Source organism: Agelaius tricolor, unplaced genomic scaffold (genome assembly GCF_023055355.1).
Source record: "Agelaius tricolor isolate 1412-34295 unplaced genomic scaffold, bAgeTri1.0.p SCAF_3, whole genome shotgun sequence".
In the NCBI taxonomy this organism is placed as follows: Eukaryota; Metazoa; Chordata; class Aves; order Passeriformes; family Icteridae; genus Agelaius; species Agelaius tricolor.
In genome coordinates this window covers 42,865,212-42,889,555 of record NW_027269263.1, presented here as the reverse complement: position 1 = coordinate 42,889,555, position 24,344 = coordinate 42,865,212, and the positions used below count along the sequence as shown (strand labels likewise).

Genomic DNA, 24,344 nt, shown 5'->3' with positions numbered 1-24,344 from the left:
CATTCCCCAACTAAGCGTCCTCAGTTATAGGATTGGGTAGAGAAAAACTTGTTGATGGCTAGTCTGTTCAAAATGTGATTTTTTTCTTATTTGCTGGCATTTCTGGCAGTGCTCACAGTTTGAACATTTCATTCATGCTTTTGTACTTATTCATCGTCAGCAAATTGTTGACATAGTTTGTCTCCGTGCTTAATTGAGCACACAAAACCTATTTAGGATGCAGGCTGTTATTTGGGACAGGTGATTGGTCACATTTTGTCTGTTTTTATTTATACAAAACATTTCCTAAACCCTGCTACTTTTTTTTTTGGCAGGAAAAGCTGGCTTTAGCTCACGTGGTTATGCTGACAGCTATGCTAACCAGGCACAACTCATGCTAACTGCTGTGCTCAGACATGCTGGAAAAATACTATGGCAATGCCAGCTCTTCTCTTCATTGTTGGGCTCTTTGTTTGTTTGTCTCTTTTTTGTTTTTTTTTCCTCCAAAGTGGGTGCATCATCTATTTCTTGTATGGTTGCAGATGGTGACAGTACAGTGAGGAGTCACAGTGATGTGATCCCCTGCATAAAGGTTTTTACTTAAAAAATTTTATCACTCAGCTTTGAAACCTACAATTGTATTAAGCTTTTTACTTAAAAAAGGCAAAAAAAAAAGGTAAGCAAGCAATGTCAGGTTCTTTTCATAGTGCATTGTTCAGTCCAGACAAGTGTTTGAATTTCAGGAGAGACAGTAAGTTTCCTTCAGTGTGGCAGCTGTGATATAATGTAAAGGTGGGAATAAAGGGGATTGAAACATAAGGTGAAAGCTAAAATAAAACTTCCTTACAAGTAAGCCTTCATTTAAACTGCTGTGACTTCAGACTCAAAAACCTAGTAGAGAAACAAGTTATGGCTTCTCCCTGATAAGAGATGTGGTGACCTTTCCACATTTGCACTGCTGATTCACAGATTTGAGGCTTTTGGTGGTAATTGACATAACATGTCAAACAAGTGGTATAGCTTTCTGTTTTGAATAATAAAATATAAAAGTCAATGCCTTTGAAGTATTCAAAATAACCAATAGTCTCCAGGAAAAAGACTCTTTTATGTACTCAGCTGTACAAAACCTGAAAGAACTTTGTGTTACAGCTTCAAAATCTTACATAGTACAAGAACCATGCTGAGCTGCTGAAGTCTTTCTGCTCTGTCTTCCTGTCACTTCATCAGTGAAAATGTAATCCTGGTGACAGGTTAAAGGACAAAAAGACTGGATTTAAGTTGCAATATGGGCTAATTTGCCAATGTGAATATTAACAAAATACATTTTAATTAATCTTTCAAAAATAAAAATAGGTTTCATCCAAAGGGTATCAATATTATTTCAATGGTTATTTTCCTTTTAAAGAGAACTAAGAGTTAAGGCAGGCAACATGACATGACTGCTGAACATAGTAAGTCTCCTACCACATCTGTATATAAGTCTGGAAACAAAACAAAATTTTGAGTAGAATTTTTAGAGGTTTATGTACAATGTCAATTATAGTGGAATTCAGAAAGTGACTTCAGAAAGTTGTATGTAACAACAGAAGTGGATCTGAACAATGATAAAGAAAGCCCTAATGAGCTGTCAATCATATGATATGCAGTACAGTGCTTTTTTTCTTGGAATTAACCCTAGTGTGATCTCAAAGACCATCTGCAAATGTAGAACTTTAAGTACATATTACAGTGCAGTTTCATTACTTCTGGAAATAACTGTATAGCCATTTTCTGGATTTATTTATTTGCACATCCTTAAATGTGTGCAAGGAGATCCTGCAAGCAGAATATAGACATATATGCATGTATGTAAAGCACATACACATATATGCCTGTATACAGGTTCATAGTGTGTAAAACAAAGTAAAAGGAAAAACATCTATATAAAGGAATGAGCTATTTCAAACAGAATCACCAGGGAACTAGTGGGTGAACAGTGACTTGAATTTGTGACTTTGTTTTTAAGAAGGATATGTTAGCTTGTAATTTTCAGAAAAACACCAGGTATGACTAATGTTTCCTCTGTAGGAGGAGTTTGAGGAATTGCTGTCCAATAACAAAATATTGGTATGTGATCTCATTGAACAGCATGAGTGTGGTAGGTGCTTATTTAGAATAGATATTTATTAACAGATTTTTAACAAAAGGAAGGGTTTAAGAAACATGGCTTAATTGGACAAAGTGATTGGAATCTCAATATGGGATAATTAAAATAATAAGCAAATAAAATTAATAATTATGAAGGATAGTAACCTCCAAGACAGTTTGCCTGAGAGTACTGGTTTTATATCGCTTGCAGTCTTAAAATCTATATTTTCTCTTAGTAAGATATTTTTTTATACCTCATTATGTTAAAGTTTTGATAAGTGCTTAGTCTGGAAGTTTGTAGCAAATTAACATAATGATCTTTAAAATATGTGGCTGTGTTAAAGAATATTTAATGTATACACTTGCACTCATTAAAGTCTTGTAGTTTCTGTAAGTTTCATGGAGGCTAGAAGGGATCCTTGGATGATTTAGATTGATCTCTGGAATAATAGGGTTCATAGAATATTGCCCAAGGACCTTTTGCTTCCAGACAGGTTATTTCCTAGCTCAGAAATGCTTTTTAGAGAGAAGAAAAAAAAATTAAATATATTGAAAATTTCACCTGTGCACAATGCAGTCCATGGTAATATTTCTACTGTTTTTTGAACCCAACACAATTTCTCTAACATTACCACTGATAATATACCTATAATTTTAGAAGAAATTGCTTTTTTTGGTAATTAAAGATTTTAAATCAATGCTGCCCCTCAACCTTTGATGCATGTTTAGGATGATATGAAAATGGCTAAAAGGATCACTCACTAAGGGAGCTCAGAATAAGCTAAGATGGAAATCTAGTTACACACAGTACAGGAAGCTCTCGCTGTTTGTTACTTTCACTATTTGTCTCAATAAGCTTAAAAGCTCCACAGACACACTTGCATGGACATAATGAGCATGCTGTGTGGAAATTTAGCTGAAGGACTTTCACAAGTAATGCAAATAAACTACTACTTGCAAGTGTGCATTTTTCAAACTGCTTCTATTCCTAGCAGGCTACAGCAAGAAAAATGTCATGTAGGTGTGCTGTCTGCACTTTGGTCAATGATTATATACTTCTGGGTCTGTGTGAAAATAGATAGAGCAGGAACAAAATAGCAGATATTTAGACACAAACCCGCTCAGTGACAAAGTGCCCAGAGAGAAATGCATCCTCTGCAAGCCAGTCCCTTTTATTTGTAAATAAATAAAACACTGAACTGCAGCTGGGGTCGGAATTTATGACACGTAACTTTAAGCTTTGTAAAATTAGCTGCTTATGTTGGCTCCCTCTGCCACCACTGAAGAGAAATATTCACTCCTGAAGGTAAATCATCTTTGCCTTGGACACATCCTGGCATGGTATGAATGGTTAGGTATTTAGGCTCAACTTCCCACTCAGCCTGCATAAAATATAATAATGCAGTAATGATATATTTAAATAATTTTGTCCTAAAAGTCAACCAAACTGGCAAAATGCTTAGGTTCTTGCTGCAAGTTCATCTTGGAACAAACACATCAGTAATTATATTTGTAGTTCTTGTAATCTGTGTTCCACAAAAGCAAGGGCACTAGATATCACTGCTCAAATGAGCAGATTTATACTTAGAGAAAGATGATAGGTTCTTCCCACACAGGAGAAGATGAAATGCAACAAATTGAAGAGAAAATTTTGGCACCTTTCTTTCGTCCTACTTAAATATGCTCCAAATGTGTGTTATTTATCCTAAAAGGCAATTTTCCTAAAAGTCTGCTGAAATCATATTGTGCTCATTCTCTTCCTATTAACAGTCCATAACTGTAACTAAGGAAATGTCTGATCAGATCCTTTCCTTTGCTCAGGCATTCTCACAAAGCTTAGTGGATTGAGGTACCTCTGCTACTTTCTTTTGTATGACTATACTTTAGATCAAAAAACAATATGCAGAACATTTTAAAGCATGCATACTGTAAAGTAAGTGCTGCCCCTTAAGAGTATAAATAGTCCCACAGACAATTTGACTTCAATGGAAATATTATTTGCAAGTCTATACTCATGGTGAGCCATAAGTAAGGTTACCCTAAAAAAATAATATGATAACAAATATCTGTCTATCTATCTAATCTATCTATCTATCTATCTATCTATCTATCTATCTATCTATCTATTTTCCTAGTATAAATATATAAATTCTCTAATTAAGATATTATTAATTGAAACTTGGAGATTGCAGCATGGGTCATTCCCGTCCTTTAATGTCATTGCTGAAATCCTAAGGAAATGGAAGTATTTGAGACTGGAATTTCCTCATGTTCAATTGCCTCCTTTTCTAAATAGTGATCATAATACTGTACTTATGTTTTATAATTGGTTACCATGGAGATATTACCATACACACAGGATAGTTGCTCCTTTGTATACAATCAAGTAGGATAAGAGAGTTGATTAAAATGGTTCCAAAAATCTTCCTAATTGTCATAAAATATTCCTTGCTTTGGCTGTTTCTCACTATAAAAGGCAGTCAAGGTAAACAAAAAATCTTGAAAGAAATGAGTTGAGTTTGCTACATAAATTAGTATTTAATGCTTTTGAATATTTCTTAGTAGTTTCTTAGAATTTTTTTTCACCTTTCATCTAATGTTGGCGTGTACTAAACTTGTCAGGGCTGTGAGTCAGATGATGTGAGCCCTTGTAAAGAATGCAAAGTCAGGAAATCATCTATACTCATATTGCAGGAGATCAGACAGAGCAGAATTATCAGTGAGAGAAGGACACGTCACTGTCCTTAATAGAAACCAAAAGAAAGACCTAAGATTGCTAGAATGATGATGTGTGTATGTAGACAGTCCTTATAATTGTATCTGTTGTTGATAAAATACTTACTGCTTGAATCCTTAATATGTCCTGAAAAAAAAACCAAAAAACAACCAAAAACCCTTTTACCAGGAATTCTCCATCTTTATTTTAGGTGTTTGCAGTAAGAATGTTTGAGTAACTGTTATGAGTCTTAGGTCTCAAATAATGGCAACAGTATATATGGATGCCCTTCATTTACTCCTTAGAGGAAACCCAGTTTGTGGAGGCATATGTTGTGCAAACTGAGCCCACATCCTTTGGTAGCAATATATACAGTCCAAATCTGTCAGCAAATCACAACAAAACTGTGTGTATCTAACTAACATGCTGACAAGAATACCAATAGACACAAACAGGAGGCCAGAATTCTCACTTATGTTTAAGCTCCATTAATTACATTATGGACAGCTTTTCAGCCTTTTGTTTGGATGGAGTAAAATCCTACAACTGTGATGCATTTGTTTGTGTTCTATCTGTAAATCAAATTTCCTTCCTTAATGGTAGTTTGTTTTCTATTACTACTGAAAAATGAGAGGTTTACATCTTCTGTAATGTTTAAAATTTTCATTCTTATTTGTAAATGCATACTGTCTGTGCTGAAAATGGAAGTGCACCCACTAGAGTCTGCAAAAATGTAGGATGCTGTTAAATTAACGGATTGATTTTCTTTGTTACTATAAAGAGTTTTAGAGGAAAAAGGTCTGTATAGCCTATTTGAATAAAATTAATTTTTTTAATTACATATCTTAACCTACTCAATACAAACAGCATTCATAAACTACTGTTATAGGTACAATTTGATCATAGACATTCATTGTGATATTCACTAAAGAATAGAAATTATTAATGGTTTACTAGTATTACTAGTATTTAAATATTATAGAAATATTTCACACAGATATTTCTATTCAGGGTCTGTGCCTGCAAAGCCTGAGATGGTTGTCTCAGGATTTTCAGAAGCATTTATTTCTTTTTATTTATTTCAGAAGCATTTTATCTAATTGAACTTTAAAGTAGCTTTTCTGAAGACTGGTGTGAGAATCTGGAAGTGGTTGTTGCTATGGCAGATTCAGAAAGCAGATGATAACCTTGATGTTTGCGCCAGCATTACTTTTTACAGGAAAAGAGGTTTGGATGTAAAAAACTGGAAATGTTTGAAATTTTATTGGGTATGTTTCAGTTTAGAATTTTTTGTTTGCGTGCCTCTGTCTACTGATGCTAATGGGATTACTCTGCCCTTCATAGTGAGATGTTCTGGAGAAAGTAATATAGAATATTAAACTGTCTTTAACATCTAGTGTGAATCAGTGCTGAGCACACTGGAAAAATGGTGCTTGGAAGCTAAATATTTAGGTAAATATATGACTGGTTTTGAGCTACTAGTTGTCTATCTTTATCTTTTTCTTTACAGACTACCCCAAATTCTGATAGCCTTAAAATAAAAGTCTGAAAAGCCCCCAGATGACCTTCTTTATCATATTCACAACATGTTTCCTTGATATAAAACTCAAGTTGACAGCATTGTGAATAGAAAAGTTAGCTGTAGATTCTGTGTGATTCACATGTTACCTTGCAAATGTGCTCACATTAGATTCCAGAAATAGACATTACTATATAATGAGATAGACCGTAGTGGGCAACAAATCAGATGAGTTTACCAAGTGTTTGAAAAGAAGAGCTTACACTTTAAAATGTAACAAACTTTGTGATGAGCAAGGGAAAATCTCCAGATTGTCTCAAAATTGAGCATTTTGTTGCCACTTGGCTGAGTGGGCGTTTGAAAGGTGTTGGAAAAATTCAAACACTATAGGGTGCAAAAAAGCAGAAATCTCTAGCTAAAAGCCAGAGTGGTTTGAAGGGTGTTTTTGGTTTCTAATACCCTTCTGGCCTGAGGGGTATTGGATGGGTTTAGGTAGACCATTTTCCCCAAAATTGTTAGAATGGTTGTGGGTTATTAAGCCCCTTTTGTATACCAACTTGGGAGTGGATAGACAGAAAGAGAGAAAGAGAGGAAAAAGGAAAGAGAGGGAGGGAGGGAGGACTCTTGTAGCTCTTGTTAAGTGCAATAGAAGGTTCAGGAAAACCCTGTGGAAGGAAGGGCTGCTTTTACCTGAGATCTTTAAATTAGTTATAAGTTCATTGCTTAATGCTGAGATATTTTTTATGAAACTTATCCTTATCCTTGAAAGTGCTTTGTATTCCCTTGAAATCAAACATGTTTTCACTGGTTTATGGTCTGGTTTTTCTCCATCATTTCCAAATTTATATTTTAGTCACACATATTGCTGTTAAACTTGGGGTCAAAGAGGAAAGGATGGGGGGAATCTGTAACTGCACTCTCAGTATACCATGTTTTTCAAAACTAAAGGTAGAAATATATTTTAAATGTAAACTGCATGTATGCCTATAACACTGCTGGAAGTAATTTCCACACCATGGGGACCTCTTCTGAAGGAAGCAGGGTGCAGCTGCAGCAGGGTTTCCTTGCAGCTGTGTACTCAGTAAGAATTTTCCTTCTAGGGAATGTGCAATTTCTAATTATGAGAGAATCCTTATTTGGAATAGGAATGGCAAACTCATCTGCTTGTTAATAAAAGCATTTATTGTCCACATTATGATATGGTGTGTATTGGAGAAGAGCTGTCTAAAATCATTATGCAAACTTCATTAATAGCTCTCTATAGTCTGGAAATGAAATATCTTCCTTAAAATGCTAGTCTTAGTCTGTATTTAAGATTAGCAGAAAAAAAATTGCTTGTTTTCTTCCACTTTTTTGTTTGTGCTTATGTTTGCAATTTGTAAGTAATTAGCTAATCTGTTTTGACGGTTAGATCTTGGCCTGTAATTTACTCTAAGTCAAAGGATAACTGCCACTATGGGAAGCCCTGCTGAAATTGGTGGGGATCTGCACAAATCACACTTTTGTTCCCTGATTTTAGATAATAAAATAATTTTACCCCCCTCCTGATAATTTTATTGGGAAAATTAAATTACTCTGTATTTATCAGATTCATAACAAGCATAAAATATATTTACTCATTACGGTCCTAGGAAAGATCCCTAAGGTGGAAATTCAATGACCTTCAGGCATCTAAACTTGAGATTTTAATATAAACCCCACTGGCTAGTCCTTGCCTAACTCTCAAAATCCTAAGCTTTCAAAGTGTCTGCCCATCTCACACCAAAATTCCCTAGTTTGCTGTAGTGTGGCATATATGTGATTCTGTGAGTACTACACTTTAGGAGGTGCCTCCATCCACCCGGTCTTCTTGGAATCCAGAAGACAAAGGTTATTACCTGGTAGGGATGTTCTGCAGGGCCAAGACTCACAAAACCTTTTGTGGAGAGGCATGTGGATGTTTGCATCTGTGTGCCTGGATATAACCTGCTAACTCAGAGTTCCCATGCATGTGCTGCATAATCCCAGCTGCTGCTCCCTGCTTTCTGTGTTATTTCTGCTTTGTGTAGCCATTTTTTGGTTTACTGTCTCTTCTTCAGAGGTTCATGAGGCTGCCTTCCTGTGAGCATGGGAATTTTATGTCTTTCTAGAGTGCTATGCACTTTCAGTGTGTTATCATAGTGCATAGCAGACCATTGAAGAAATGTCTTGTGAAGTGCTTTATACAGCTTGAATCTCCTCTAACTGTATGAAGGCATCTTCCCAGGCCTGTATTCTCAACACATCCAAAGTGTGTCTACTTGGGTCTTTTAATCTCTTTCCAGATATCTTTATGACATCACGTATTAAAGTTTTTCCCCATATATGAAGGTCTCTAATAAACATGGGGTACAGGGTCTTCTGGGCTTAACATTTCTTTTAGGCTATCTTTATTTGCTGCCTATTCCAAGAAGGGAATCTGGCCCTTTGAAGTATTAATGAGATTATTTTCTTAATAATATTTACTATGCAATCCTTCAATTCTACTTTGAGTTATATATGTATGCAGTAGTCAAATGCATTGCTTATGTATGTAAAAACCCTTCAGGTGTTCATGGCAGTTCTGGAATTTTAATATTCAAGTGAGTGGGAGGTCAGTAAGAAGGCACTGAGCAATCAATTTTTCTGTTCTCTCGTATCAGAAGAGACTAATTTGGAGCCAATCTTTTCTATATGGCAGTACAACAGTTAGAGTAATTTCTGCTAAGTAAAGGTCAGTCAGAGCCACAGCTGAGGGGCTGCAAATACTTAACAAAGCACAGAAGCTTTTGCTGAGATACTTTTTGATCAGAATAACTTGGCAATCATGGAAAAAGGTGAACTCTTATGGGTCCTTGTCCTCACTTTTCATGTTCCTTAAATGGGTAGTGTCAATTGCTTTACCCCTTCTAAAACTGGCTGATGCCATACAAGTTAACAAGGCTCTTTACATTGTCACAGTCCAGTCAAAATGATTGCCTCCTTTGAACCTTAACAAAACCCTGGCCTTACTGAAATTGCTCAGCTTTTCTATAGATACCACTGGAAAAAGGATTGACACTTTTGTGCTTTTAATTCTGAGAAGCTTTCTCTAAATGGTTTTCTTTATGATAAAGATCTGATTATATATTACTTGTACATATTTATATATAAATACAAGTATAATACATTGCATACAAATACATTTATAAAGCATTGTAATGTGTTAGGAATATTTTAGTAACATCAAATAGTATACAGAGTATACAGAGATGAGTTTTGTAATCAAATATTTTCTAAGAGTGCTAGATGCTCTGCTTCCAAGAATGTACTTTTAATTTTCTGGATACCTTGTCTTCTTTCCTCAAGGTCTCCTAATCTTTTGTGACCATGGAATTTGAGGAAAGGAGTTGGTCTATTAGGGAGCTTAGTCAGAAAGGACAAGACAAGCCAAATATGTATTAAAAAAAAAATCATAGATATGTCCTTTTTCCTGCTCTTGTGAGGACAGAGCATGAGAATGCCATAAGTTCTTTTAACAATAAATAGTAAAAAGTGAAAATACCTGTCTATTTTTTGTCCATGCTTATGTGACATTTCAAAGCAATTTAGGAAAAGCTATCTTTTGCTTAGGCAAGTATGGCCCTCAGCACACAGAATTTTAGGTTCAGGCATCAAAGGTCTAAAAGGTTAACCAACAGAGAGATATCATTGTAATAATTAATTTGTTCTCCGGCTGCCCTTAAGCTGAAAGTCGTAAATGAAGAGACAATTTTGTCTGAAATTTGTCACTCCAGTCCAAACTGGAGTGACAAATTAACAGACATGGTCTCTATGTAATAGTCAGTGTTTTCTGATCATTAGTTCTATTTGCTTAAAGCTCAGGAGAGTCTTGTTATGCTTATTTCCACACCTCTGATATGAGCTTAATGGTACCATATTATGCATTTTGCTGTGACTCACTGAGGAGTAGCTCTATAAAAATGTTGGAATAATCAGGATATTTAATATATTCTGCATGAAAATGCCCATTTGTTGTTTGAGATGTGGCCTGTACTTTAGAAAAAGGCCAATATTAAAGCTTATAATTTTCTTCCTGCTGTTGTATTCAGAGTAGCTCTAGATTTTATTTGCATGTTGAACCTCAAGCCTGAAATAATTTTAGATTTCAAAGTGATGAGGTTTCTGAGTTGCTTAACAGTCTGTGAGAATTTTTTGGTTTTGTTTGCATAGTTTCAGTTAAAATAATCCTTCTATGCAGTTATAGAAGAGTTAGTGAAATAATCCAACTGAGATATCAGTTCTCTCATGGTCTGAGATAGTTTTGCTTGACAAACATGCTCTTGCAAATGGTTGTGATAAGCTGAATATGTTGATGTTCCTCTCAGTGCACACAGATCAGTAGGCAGCAGCTGTAACTGCGTCTCCATTTTTTTAAAGTGTGAAGAATGTACGTGTTATAGAGGGAAATATGCCTGAAAATCATAACTGTCATTTCAGATTTGATATCACCCTCAGAGTCCTAAATGAAGTGGTCCCTGAAAAGTTTGAATACTGAACACTTTTATTTTAGAGGTGTTCATGTGCTTCTGCAATTAAAAGCATGCCAGACTTACTCAGAATGTCTGTTCATCAAAAGGTGAAACTTGGATGTTATGAAATTTTTCTGAGCTGAAATATGGCACAAAATCTTATTTCAGAAACAATTTATTATAAAATTGAGTTTAATGTATTTTTGTCATTTTCATGTAGGAATTTAGATTACATTTCTGTGCTGCCAGAACAAGATCACTTAAAAAAGGTATAGATATTTTCCTCAAAGCATTATTCCTCTTTTTTTTTTTTTTTTTTTTTGCACACAGTATCACTATTGTCCATCATGAGGCACTAGGATGCATAAAATTTATTTAAGCTTTAATGCCCAGTGTTACAATGAAAATTTGCACAAAAAGAGTTGTAAGAGAAAAGAAACACTTAGGGATCTTTGCAGCTTCGCATGTTCCTTTGATTTCTTTTCTGATTATATTTACCTGACTTAAAGCATGACTATCAGGTTTTTGATAATAGAGATATTGCATTGCCCAAATCTTGTCTGCAACAAATAGGAATAAGAATGCAACAACAAGGGTTCATTTATTTAACAGACCTTCCCAGCTTGTCTTTCAAATGTCTCAATGACGTGTAGCAACAAGTCAGGCAGTTCATTTGATGCAACCTTAACACAATCCAGGAGGTATTTTGTATTAATTTGCACTGCCATGACAAAGCCTAGATGAGGCCATTCTGGTGACAAGCCCATTCTAGTCTCCCAATTGTTAACACAGGTAGAATGCAAAAGTGCTGGGAAGTTTTAAACTTGTGTTTACAGATCTAGAGATGCCTTTGCATGTAATAATGGAGTTGCCTGTCTGGTCTTTATGTATTTAAAGCAAGTATTTTAGCTTTTGAGACAGATGGTAAAATCATCAATGAATTGCAAGAGTTGTGAGAAGTGTAGAAAGAGGCAGCAGCTAAAATTGCTGTATCCTAAGATTGTTTCTAGGTTTATGAGTTCTAACCCACACTTTTAACTACAAACAGGTCTGGTTTACTACTGATCAGTACTTTGCGATCACAGTCATTGTTTAGGAATATTTCAGGTAGTTTTTGATCTTATCTTCCCACAATATATATATTTGTCTTCCTATGTTTGCATAGCAATGTTTAGGAACACCTGAACTTCTGTCTGTGGTCACCTGCTAGGGAAATAAGATTAAAATGGCATTGGTTTGTATTCCCAAAAGCTGACTTTAGGATGATTTCTTTAGGGTGCATCTGTGGTGAATCCAAAACCAGAGAGATAAATGAATTCTGTGGAAAGTGGTTCAGCAGGGTCTTAACGTTTGTCACCATTAAGAGTAAAGAGAGTGAAGACTAAGTAGTGCCTAGATTTAGCTACAACACACATATGCTTTCTTGCATGTATTTTTGTCAAATTATGAAATGATATTACTGTCTGCTTTATTGGAATTAGCCTGTTGTTCCAGGTTGCACAGCTTACTCTTTGTTGTGATGCTGCTAATATAAAATACCAAGTATTCAACCGTGCTAATTAAATGCAGTATGTCATTGTGGAAAAGGCTCTAAATTTGGTTTCTGAATATTAACCTTGTATAATTTTAATCCCATACAAGTTGCCAATTATTTACATTTTAAATAACTTTCAAGATTTTTTTAGTATTTGGAATTGAATCTGCTCTCTAGGATATACAGGACTTATTTCCAAATTGAACAGGACAAAAAAGTATCTTCCCAAATAGGAGAAATAATTATTGACTTGCCGTGCTGATGCTCTAGCTTTAAAGAATCTTGGAAACCTAAATCTGTGTCACACTAAACCCGTTAATGTTGCTTTTCTTTAGAGCACACAAAAATTTGTGGAATTTATTATGAAGAATGAGAAAAGGGAGGAATGTCTGACAGTAAGTGGGTTTATTCATAAGCTCAAAGATATTAAGATCCTTTTCCTCAAGGCGCAAATGATAACAGCAGAAAATGTCTCCTTAGAAGTAATATTATTTATTTGCTGTATGCTATGGGGAATAAAACAAATAAATGAAGGAAGGAATGTGCTTGCCCATTCACAGCCATAAATTTCTCATTGTTCAAAATAATTTGAGTTGTCAAATGTACAGGACTGCATACTGTTACTTGAGAAATTATCTTCTTTCATATGTTATTGTATTCTCCTTTGTTCATGCCCTTTTACTGGTTGATCTAGTTTATTATTTTCACTGGTTCATGCAGAGAAAAATACGTTCTTTCTATTTTATTACAGCATAGACTCTTCAGCACACATATTAGAGGTCGCTAAATGGGGACTATATAAATTTCTCATAGTCTTGCTTACATATATTATCTGGTACTGATTTATCATAGAATCATAGAACCATTGAATGGCCTGGGTTGGAAGAGTTGTTAAAGATCATCCAGTTCCATGGACAGAGACACCTTCTACTAGAACAGGTTGCTGGCCATCCAGCCTGGCCTTGAACACCTCCAGGGATGGGGCATCCACAACGTCTCTAGGCAACCTCTTCTTTTCTCTCAGCACACTCACACTAAAGAATTTGTTGAAGATATCTAATTTAAATCAACCTTTTTTGTAGTTTAAGGTCCTTACTCTTTGTCCTATCACTACATACCCTTGTAAACAGTCCCTCAGCAGCTTTCTTCTATGCCCTTTAAGTGCTGGGTGACTGCTCTGAGGTGTCCTCAGAGCCTTCTCTTCTCCAGTCTGAACAACCACAACTCTCTCAGCCTCCCTCTCATAGGACAGGTGCTCCAGCCCTGTGATCAATTTAGTGGCTCTCTTTGAACTCCCCCTAGCCACGTCCATGACCTTTTTATCCTGGGAGTCTGGCTTTCTGTTGTTTTTTTTTTTTTTGTTCCTGAAATGTGTTATTAGTGTAAATAACATGTAAATTTATCCAAATTACTGTTTTTTTCCCCACTGTGATTTCTATAAAAATAATTCAGGAAACGGTAGAAGGTTTCGGTCCTTATTAGGCATATTGCAACTGGCTTCATATCACCAGTCAGATGGCCACCAGTTGTGTGTAAACTAGCAACAGCAGAATTAGGATTGCAGTATTGCATTGCTATTTAAAAGAGCTTTGCTTTAAACAGAGAAAGGATTCTCTCTTGCAGTTCAAGGAAAAAAAGGAGTTTTTAACTTTGCATGATAGTTAAAAAAAAATAAAATTGAAATATTAATGGTTGCTATAGTTCTTAATATAGTGGATTTCATAATACTTTATGACTTACCCAGTATAAAAGCTACTTTTTCCTGCCTCGGGTGAAAGCGTGAGAGATGTCATATTCTAGGTATTTTAAGCGCACATTTCGAATGGAGCATCTTTTTACACATAGAACATCCTTATCATTTTATCATAAAGATGTTGAATTTAAATTTAGCAAATCTACTGAAACAGTGCTTTATTTATAAAATTTAAAATTGCTTTGGAAAGGTACATAGTACAATGACTCAGATAAAAGCAAAATATTAGATAAATGGAGAATCCAATTTTTTTTTTCATATTCTAGCTTTAGTTTATATCTTAAGGAATGACATCACTAATGCCTTGTCACTGTTTACTAGAAATTAATGATTTTACTAGTGTTTCTGGGACATTCAGAATTTCCATGAAACTGAAGGTTTGTTTAATCCAGTCACACAAAATTTTGTAGGGTTCTTCTTGAAGAAGTGATATGTAAAGGTGTTTAACCACATTTTTGCCTCAACAGCAGATGATGTCCACTTTCATTTTTAATTTTCATGCAATGATTTATGCATTCATGTGCTCTGTAATTTGTTGTTAAATTTTCCTACCTATAAGAGCAAAGCTGTGTTGCCAGTGAGATACAAGCTGGGACAATATGAAAATGGGAGATATGGATTTACACAGAAAATTATAGAGTTTAAAGTCATACATTTTGTTAAGTTGGGGTTTGTTGAGTCTAGAGATGTCAGTCATTTTTACCCTGAGTAATTGGACTTTATAGACTGATTATTACAGTGTATTAAAAAGGATCAAAAATTTAAATGGCCAGGCACAACAAGAAAGCTGTGGATTACATGCCTCTTGCAGCAAAATTAACATTAAATAGAAAGAGAAAAAGTGAAGGTGACTTCTACTTGGTTCTTGGTGTTTGTGAGATATGAAGTGCAATTTAATTCACAGATGGAACAGCATTTCTAAAGTATCCTAAAATTAGTGTCTCCTTGAAGAGATGAATAACACTGTTAAGCACAGTACTCCCTGATGCATGAGCAGTGAGAGATGCCTTGCTGTGCAGCCTAATCTAAGTCTAATCTTTGAAAAAGTTGCAGCTTCTCCAGCTGAGAAACTCTGAGGACCTGCACTGGATCCTCTGAACAGTGCCAGCAGTGCCAGCCTGTCTACAGGCTTTAATGTCTTAGCTCTCAATGCTTTTCAAAAAACGCTACAATTTCTGTAGATATCAAGGTTTGTGATTTATTAGACGGATTTTTTAAATTTTATTTTAGTTTTGGGAAGTGGGGTGTGAATTTTAAGGTATGTTATTGACTTAGTATAAAAATAAACTCATGACATTCCTTGATCTTCAGTTGGAAAGGCTACATTATTCTAGGAACTTCATAATTTGTTCCAGTTATCTGTAAAAGTCTCAATTGTTGATCTGCTTGATCATTGTTATTTTCATAGAAATAGTGACCTCATTCTTTTTAACCTGCCTTATCTCTCAAAATAATTTTCATGTTGATTTTCCTTTTTACTTTGGGCAAGTCTATGATGGCACCAAGTGACTGCTTGGATGAGTCAATTTTTCTTACTTCAGTCTGCTTCTAAAAAGAATAGTAACTCTTGCAAAATAACATAGGCAGCCAGTGTGGATTCTTCTATAATTCATAGAACAGTATAAAATGCAAGAAAATTACCTCAGAGATAGTGCTTTTCAGAGAAAATATTAATCAACTACCTGTGGAAACAAAGCTCCAGCACAAATCCTTCAGTATAACTTATTTTTTTCTTTCTTTTTATTTTTTTCCTATTTCAGACTAAAATTATAAACCTCAAGTTTATTTAAACATGAAAAAATGGGGAAAATTAAAGCTATAATCCCTATTATCTTAATAAAAACTTATATAATATTTATAACCATAAATGACTATAAGCATTGCATGCTAATTAGACAGTTGTAAAACTAGGCTCAATTGTCATCTAGGAACTGGACATTGACTTTATCTTGAATGTAAAAATGAAATAAAAATAGATCATTATTAGCCCTATCTTTTTTTGTTAAAACTCAGCTATTTTTATGTTGGAATGATACTTCTTTTACCATCCATGCACTCTGGATGTGCATGGATGGTAAAGAAGTATCATATATACAAAATTAATCTAAAGATTAATTAATCTAATTAATTTTATAAAGTATCTAAAGAAGTAAAGTAAGTATGTAGGCTGGGTACACAGAATCTTCTAAAAGCAGACAAAACACAAATTTTCACTAGCACACCAACTTCTGATATTTTCCAGCAATTATTTCTGCATCTCACGATTGCATCTCTGGCAGTGAGTCCTCAATATATTTTTATTCTTCACTGGCTGCAGATTGCTCAGGCTTCACACAAAAGATTCAATCTGAAGGTACTTTTAGATGAAGTTCTTTTGACTGTGAGTAGTATAGAGTGACTGACTCATTTCAGATGTAGTCCCATAGAAAAAACATGGCATATCTACTGCACTGGAAGTGGAATCTAAAAAAGAAAACCTGGGAACTGAGGTTAAATTGAGAGTTTTTAAAAAGAAAAAATGTGTGATTAAATGCTAGCCAAGAAATCTTTGGGTTATGCTTTAATTCTAAAATGATTATTTTTAATCTAGTTTTGCATCACTGATTTTTAATTATTTTTAAATTTTTTTTTTGGTGCCAGTGTGTTGCCATGGTTAGAACAGAGGCAGTATACAACAATGACTCTGTGATGGCTGAGATGAGGCGATTTCTTCCTCTGAAGCTCAGCAGCTTCCTGAGCAAACCATTTTAAAGCAACAAAACTAGATATAACAAATGTGTTATTTATACAGGTATAGCTACATTTTATCAGGCTGCCCCAAGGGACTTTGGCTCTACTGTTCTCTCATTCCCTGACTCCCAGAGTTGTCATGTAACATAATGGTATTTAACAAATTTCATTTGGAACCTGATTCCACTCAAGGTCACTAAGATTTCAAACCCTGTAACCTATGCTCAGTAATTGACCTGCACTTATTACTGCTCTCCTTTAGCATTGCAGTATAAAAAGAAGGATTTCTGAGAATTTTCTAAGGAAGGAAAAACCTCACAAATTATTTGTTAAACTGGGAAATGCAGTATCATTGTATGCAGGTTTTGGGCCAGTGAAGAGAGCTTTGCTGTTGTCCTGTCTAAATTTACTACCAAGTAATTTAGAAAGCTAATTTAACATCAGATAATGCATTTATTTCAAGGATATGCATCAGATCTTGCGTTTATTTCAAGGATACCTTTTGAACAGATAGATTTTAATGGGGAACATTACATGATTTTTAAGTCAATATAGAAGCCCAGATTCTTTTAATCTAATCATAAGCCCTGAGCAGAGACACCCAAATTAATAGCACAGTTGCCTAGCTTTCCTCTAAAGCCAAGGGAGAGAAATGGGGAAAACTAACACAACTTACTACTGATCTACATCACAATGTCAAGCTCTTCTCTTTCCACTGGTTGTATACAGAGCTTAGCATGATTTCCATTTTAGGCTACTGATTTAGATGAGAGAATCCAAGTTTGCTGAATATCTCATGGGATTTCAGGAGAATGTTGAGAGAATGTCTAGTAAACAAACAATTCAATCAGTCTTCATTTAACCTCAGTTCTTCAATCTAAATGTTTTCTCAAACTCAATTTCATAACTTTAAATTTCTAACTTTAATATGCATTTTAAACTTTTCCAAATAAGACTAATACCTCAACAGTAATCACTGCTTTCCCTGTTTGGGAATCAGAGCACTTCAGCAAAAAGTATTAATTGCCAGCTTGAATCAATCTTTTTCTGATGTCTCATTCTAGTACATGCAGTTAATTTAGGGCTATCAAAACACCTAAGGTATTTCATTTATTATTCCTCCTGCATGCAATAACCTCTTTTTTGGCCAGAGAGATGTTTGTGTAGGAAATCTCTACAGAAAACAAGATTGCAACAGGTATTCCAAATACAGAGGAATATTAGTTGAGATCATTCTCTGGTGATGACTAGGGAACTTTTCTTATGTAAAGTATCCTTGAATTAGGAAAAATTGCAGCAGTGTAAGCCAAGGATGATAGGGCTAAAAATCTTTGAATCTATAACTTCACCCACTCAAAGAACCCTGAATAAGGGTCTGAATATAATTCCTTTTGTGGGTATTTGTCCATATGCTTCAGTAGACATTGGAACATACCAGTGAGGTTAAATGCAATGTCTAAATGCAAATCAAATGCAATTATATCTCTTAAATCTAATCAGCTCTGTGTCAGAGACAGAGAATTTTACAGTAGTCTGCACTATATTCTAATAGCTGTCTGAGTATAATACCTGTGAGGCAATTCACTGCTCACTGTTTGCATCTTGTCTTCATAAATGGACAGGAGATTCAGAAATTTTGGAGGGAGCAAGCATTCCTTCTTGTTTTCATAAGGCTTTGTTCTGTTAGATAAACAAGTTCTCTAAACAAGTTCTTTAGGTCAGTGGCACTTTATAATGCTGAAAATAATTTTTTTTTAGTAGCATTCACACTTCTGTAATAGAAAACAAAATATTTGAGGTTTGGTTTGGGTTTTTTTTCCCTTGGAAAACACAGAATTTCTCTAAATATTTTTCTCCTTCCCCTCCCCACCCCCCCCCATGAATACAAGCAGGTTTATAAAAGCACTTCAGTAAGTACCATGAAAAAACAGCGTCTGTGTAATAGTGACATTCATAACTCCATATATTTCTTGCATGCTTTCGTGTTTTTCAGATAAGTCATGACAAGCTATGGCACTGTTACATATTATGACTGTTGGAAATAATAGTCCTCATCAAAAGCAAAATGTAGTGCAATTGACTAGACTGTCATCTACTTATATCAGAATAATAAGAATACTTTTAAGCCTTGTTGCTCACACTGTTCTATAAATTAATATTTGAAACCTGTAAGATTCAAGAGGTGAAGTTTGACATACATGTTTTACAATCTTCTATAAATCTGCTGTTGCTTTCTTTCCTTTTTTTTTTTAATCTCTCATTTTGCAGAGGAAATTAAATAAATCTTAGGGTCAGACTCAGGTGTCCTTAAACATGAGCAATAGCCCTGGTTTACAGGAATAGTCCTCTAAATTATGGCAACAAGCTTTCAAGTAAGTTACTAATCAGTTTGAGGACAGGTTCCAGGCTCCAGTCAATGTTCAAATTATACCTGAAAATAAGACATTAAGAAATTCACAGTTGACTGTGGCTTTTTATATGCAACATGTACCATTATTTAAACAGAAAATAAATACAAACATGCATACACACACATATATATACATAATTAGTCCTGGGCAGCTTTGTTTTCTGTAGGAAACACCAACGAACTGAGAACTAATCTCTTAAAAAGCCTTAAACATTACTATCATAATAATGAAATTAAAAAAAAAAAATCTAGGTTTTACTTCTACCACTGACCCTGGTTTGTTGAATAAAGATACTCCTATTTTTAATTTGACTTTTAATTTATTTTATTGTCATCTAGCTGGCTTTCTAGGATAGCAAAGAAATACTGTTAGCAAAAAGGATTTAGATGTTTTTGTTGGCCAGCACATTTTCAAACACTCTGCACTTCAAGTGGCTTACTTATGAAAAATAAAGGGCACTTCATATTTAAGAATATCTTTTTTAAGACAGTTTTTGTACTGCACTTTGAAGGCTGAGAAGTTTTCAGAATCTTTACAGTAGTCCTTGCCAAACTCTTAAAGTAACAAAAGAAAACAAAAGCTCACACCCAAGCTTTCCCTTTGGGTGCAATGTCATAAGCAAAATGTTGACTCCTGAGTGATAGAATGTGACACAATCCAAATCCAAAAAGGATTTTACACAAAAATGCCATAGCTCATCATGTTAGTGTCTTTGTCAAACAGAAAAATTACATTTTCATGAGCAGTTGGTTACCTTTTCTGTTCAATTTATGCCTCTCTTACATTGTAACAGTGGCATTTGATAGCAGAAAAATTGGAGGACGCAGACTAAGCAATTAATGATTTCCTAGTGCTCAGCAAGATAATGTCAATGACCTAGGTGCCATGAAGTAGGAGGGAAAAGGAAGGAAAAAGTAACTGAAATTTTAACTTCATTTTTTTTCAAGAGAATAATAAAATCTTTACTGTTTAGTGATCAACAGGGCTCATGTATCAAGGATAAATTTATGTGACAGGCTGTCATCTGAGCATATTTCTGACATGGCTTTAGGATCCAATCACAAGTTATTTAAAAGCTATCATTTTTAATTACTTACAAATAGTTCTAATGAGCATGTTTCAGAATTTTGCTATTTTAAACACTTTTCAAAAACCTCATTAAGAATTAATTTTGACATATTTCTAAGTAAGAAATCTAAAGTTATAATCATCAAATAGGCTCAACATTGTTTCTGTAGGAGCAATAAATTTTGTTAAAGTAAGATGCAATCTGAATTAATAAAGGTTCTGACATCTTTTTGTTAGTAGCTTCATGTCTATGGTTCTCAAGAAAAGGAGTATTTTTCATGTGTTTTTTCATTATGTAAATGAGTACTAAAAAATGGTAAGTAGAGACTCAACTTTTTTATTGTCACACCTTTGAGAAAGTTGTTGATTTGAAAGAGAATGTCTCAATTTCTGTGTATGTATATTTTGAAGAACAACCTGTCTAGCATTCTCATTAGCTTGAGAGCTTGATTTAGCATTTTCAGAAATGAATATTAGGGATTAAAAAGTGTTAATAGCAGTGCCATGATACATGCTAGCAAAAACTTTAAATAAACATAGAGTTGTAGGGAATGGGTTTTACTTATGTAAAATGTCTTATAACTGCAGCATTTGAAAGCCAAAAAGGTATTGAAATTTTTTTAATAGCTAAACCTAAAAACTGAGGCCAGCTCTAATATTACCTCTGTGAATATACTGCTTTTATTATTTTCTGTTTCTGCTATGTTTTCTGAATGGCAGCTATAGCATACAAAAAATTTATTGTACAAATTTCATGTTTATTTTACCTTTCTTTAGAGGAGAATTTCAAGTTCTCTTTAAAAAGACTAACTCTATGATTTAAAAGATGACCATAACAATTTGTTTTCGTTGCAATCAGACAGGTGATTCTAGATGAGGTTTAAAAAACAAGAGAGATAGGCTATGCCCCATTAATCTCAATTAAGGCCTAATCTAAGGTGATGTTCTGTGGTCAGAGAATTAAGTATTTGTTCAGATGCCATGGGATTTAGCATTTCTGTAGAAGAATTTACCTTTTGGCTGAACTTGGAAATTAATTTGTCTTAGAAATTGTTTCTTTATTCTTTGTCATCCACATTCTGCTTGTGATTATGCCTTGCTCTCCAGCACTCCTCATAAAACAGCATTTAGAGATTTCTGGTGGATTCCCTTGCTATTGTGTAATGGAGTGAGGCAGGAGAGGGTCTGGGTACTGGAGCTGGGTCCTGCTCTGCACAGCAGTGGATGGAGGTTGCTGGTTTCTCGTGCCTGGGGAATGCTGCCAGCCAGCAACAGGAGGCCTTGCAGATAAATAATTGAGCCAGACTGGCAAACACATGGGAAAGATAACAAGCCTGCCAGAATGACACCGTAGGAGAGGTCACTCAGGAGTTGTGGCCAGACTTAAGAGGGAGGAAAATATCAGGATTCTATCCAGATACAATCTGTACATAAAAATTCCCTTACATAAATGTGTACTAAAGGGCTTTGGACTATCTGGGGATTAATTTCAGCTGAGTTCTTGCAGAGACTATGAAGAAAAATGATATAAGGTAGTGTTTTGAGATTGAAGAGAAAGCTGCCTTGCTGCAGAACACGGCAGGTGCTGCACTGGACTCTGCTGTTGCCATGGATGCTCAAGGTTAATCTTGTTCAGTATAAGTTTGAAGCTCTTGATTTCTTATTTAATGTGTTAGTATTAACTAGGAATGTTTTCCAGTTGCAGCTAATACTGATTTTATATAATTTCTGATGTTTGGGAAGGAAGTATTCTAATTTCAGGATGTAGGTTGTTCAGGTATCTCTAAACTCCTACTAAAAAGCTCTAGATGCTATTTACATATTCCTTTTTTTTTTTTTTTTTTTTTTAAATCCAGCTCTCTCAAGAATCTGGCCCTGCATTTGTCCACATTTGATATGAACTACACTTCACCTTATTATTACCTACTAATTTTCATCTTCTTACTTGCTGCATTTAGAGAATCATGACTTTGACCAATATATTTCACGCATGCTTAGAATCACATCCTCCAGTCTACAAGCACACAGTGAGGCTGACTCCAGTTTAAGACTGATTCTCTCTTCAAATGTGCTAGTGGTGCATACCACCAGGCTCCTGAGGTCAAGGCAGCTCCTGATTCACTTCTGCCTTTGTGTGACTCCAGACAGCATGGAAACTTAGGTCATTGTGAGAAAGTTGGAGTAAAGCAAACATGGGAGCCTTTTTTTTGTTTTTTATAGGTTTGGTGGTTTGCCTGTTCAAGAAAAACATGCATTAGATTAATTGAACAAGAAAATACACAAAATGTTTTGGAAAATGAGAATGTAGAGTCCTTACCAAGCTCAGAGTGGGTTGCTTAAGCTGTGCAGTCATGGGAGAACAAAGATGCTGAGGGGAGGTTGCCAGAATCCATAGCAAAGCAATTGTAATAGCCATCTTCCCATCGCCTTAGCCCAGAGCTGATGGAAATTTAGTACTCTAGCAGGCGAGAAGATGAACTATTAATAATGATCTCATTAAAATATGGAGCATTTTTTAATCTGCTTTGAATGCTAAGATCCTGAAGCAGAAAAAACAGCTTAGTAAACATACAGGAATATATTTTCTCTGCAGCAGACTGATGAAAATGTATCAGATTGTGCTGTCTGCAATTTCACTGCTGCTGTCTCCTCAGCTAATTTGAGAGACTTGGATCTTCAGGCATTATAGCAATGGTGATGGCTACACAGTCTATTGCTGACAAAAATGTGATTTTTGTACCCCAAAACACTGAGATACAAAATAAGCATTGGATTTATAGCATGTTTTGTATGTGATTTTTTTATAAAGGTAAGCACTTAAAAGGAATTTTAATCACATTGATTTTCTTACTGGAAGTGAAAGAGCTCCATGTAAAAAATTAGTTTTAATGGTGTTGAGTTTTAACATGTGTATCTTTGAAATCCTAACTGTAATAATCCTTTTCCTGTACTGATGACCTGGCAGTTCTGTGTGGTTATATCTTGCTAAAATAGCTTAATAGCTACATATAATCAGAAAAATTGAGTCATTTAAAGAGTTAATAAATCTAGATCATCACGTCCCTGGAAATTTATTCATTTTATTTTATTTTACTTAATTTTAATAATGTGCTCAAGTGTATTATTTGAATACTTAAAGTTCAGCACATGCTTTGCTGAACTATGGCTTGATTAGGACTATGAGAGAATTTTTTATTACATATGCAGAGAACTGAATTCATTAGTCTTCAGTACTTTCTTGCTTATCATGTAGAGCTTAGGAAAAGTTTTAGTTTCTCCTTGAGATAAATGTAAATCTTGATAGTAAAGCTGTGGATCAAACCTTCTCCATTGGGTTTGTGTGGCCAGGTTTTGCTGTGACTGGGGGGCAGAGACAGGGCTCTGGCTTCTGTAGGAAGCTGTGTGTTCTAGAAGTTTTCCCTATGTCCAACAGAGCCAGCGCCTTTCCAGCATGGACCTGTCTCACACTGGAGAAGTTCATGGAGGATTGTCTACCATGGGAGGGACTGCACACTGGAGTAAGAGTGTGAACAGTTTTCCCCTTGAGCAGGAAGGAGCAGCAGAGACAATGTGTGATAAACTGACCATGGCCCATTCCCAGTCCTGTGTGTGCTGCTGGGGCGGGAGAGGGAGAATTTGGGAGTGAAGTTGAACCAGGGAAAAAAGGAGGGGTGGGGAAAAGGCGTTTTTAAGTTTTGCTTTGATTTCTCAATTCCCTGCCCTGATTTGATTGGAAATAAGTTAAATTAATTTCCTCAAGTCAAGTCTGTTTTGGTCATGGTGATAACTGGTGAGTGTTATCTCCTTGTCCTTATTCTCAGCCATGAGTCTCTTGTTACATTAGGCCAATTAACTGAACCTCAAATATAATGGTCAAGAAACTCATGTGTGGGCTTCCCCCATTCTTCTCTGTTTTCCTGATGTCCCCATAACTAAAGGGAGCTGACTGCTGGTCCCCTGCCCCTCCTGTTGTTGAGTCTGCTGGGGCTGCTGGTGCAC

General features: G+C 35.2%; 1 protein-coding gene across 2 annotated transcripts in view; it reads left to right on the top strand.

Annotated features, from left to right (window-relative positions):
• IMMP2L (inner mitochondrial membrane peptidase subunit 2) overlaps positions 1-24,344 on the top strand; it is a 406,566-nt gene that overhangs the window by 369,668 nt on the left and 12,554 nt on the right. The gene's annotated exons all lie outside the window — the stretch shown is intronic.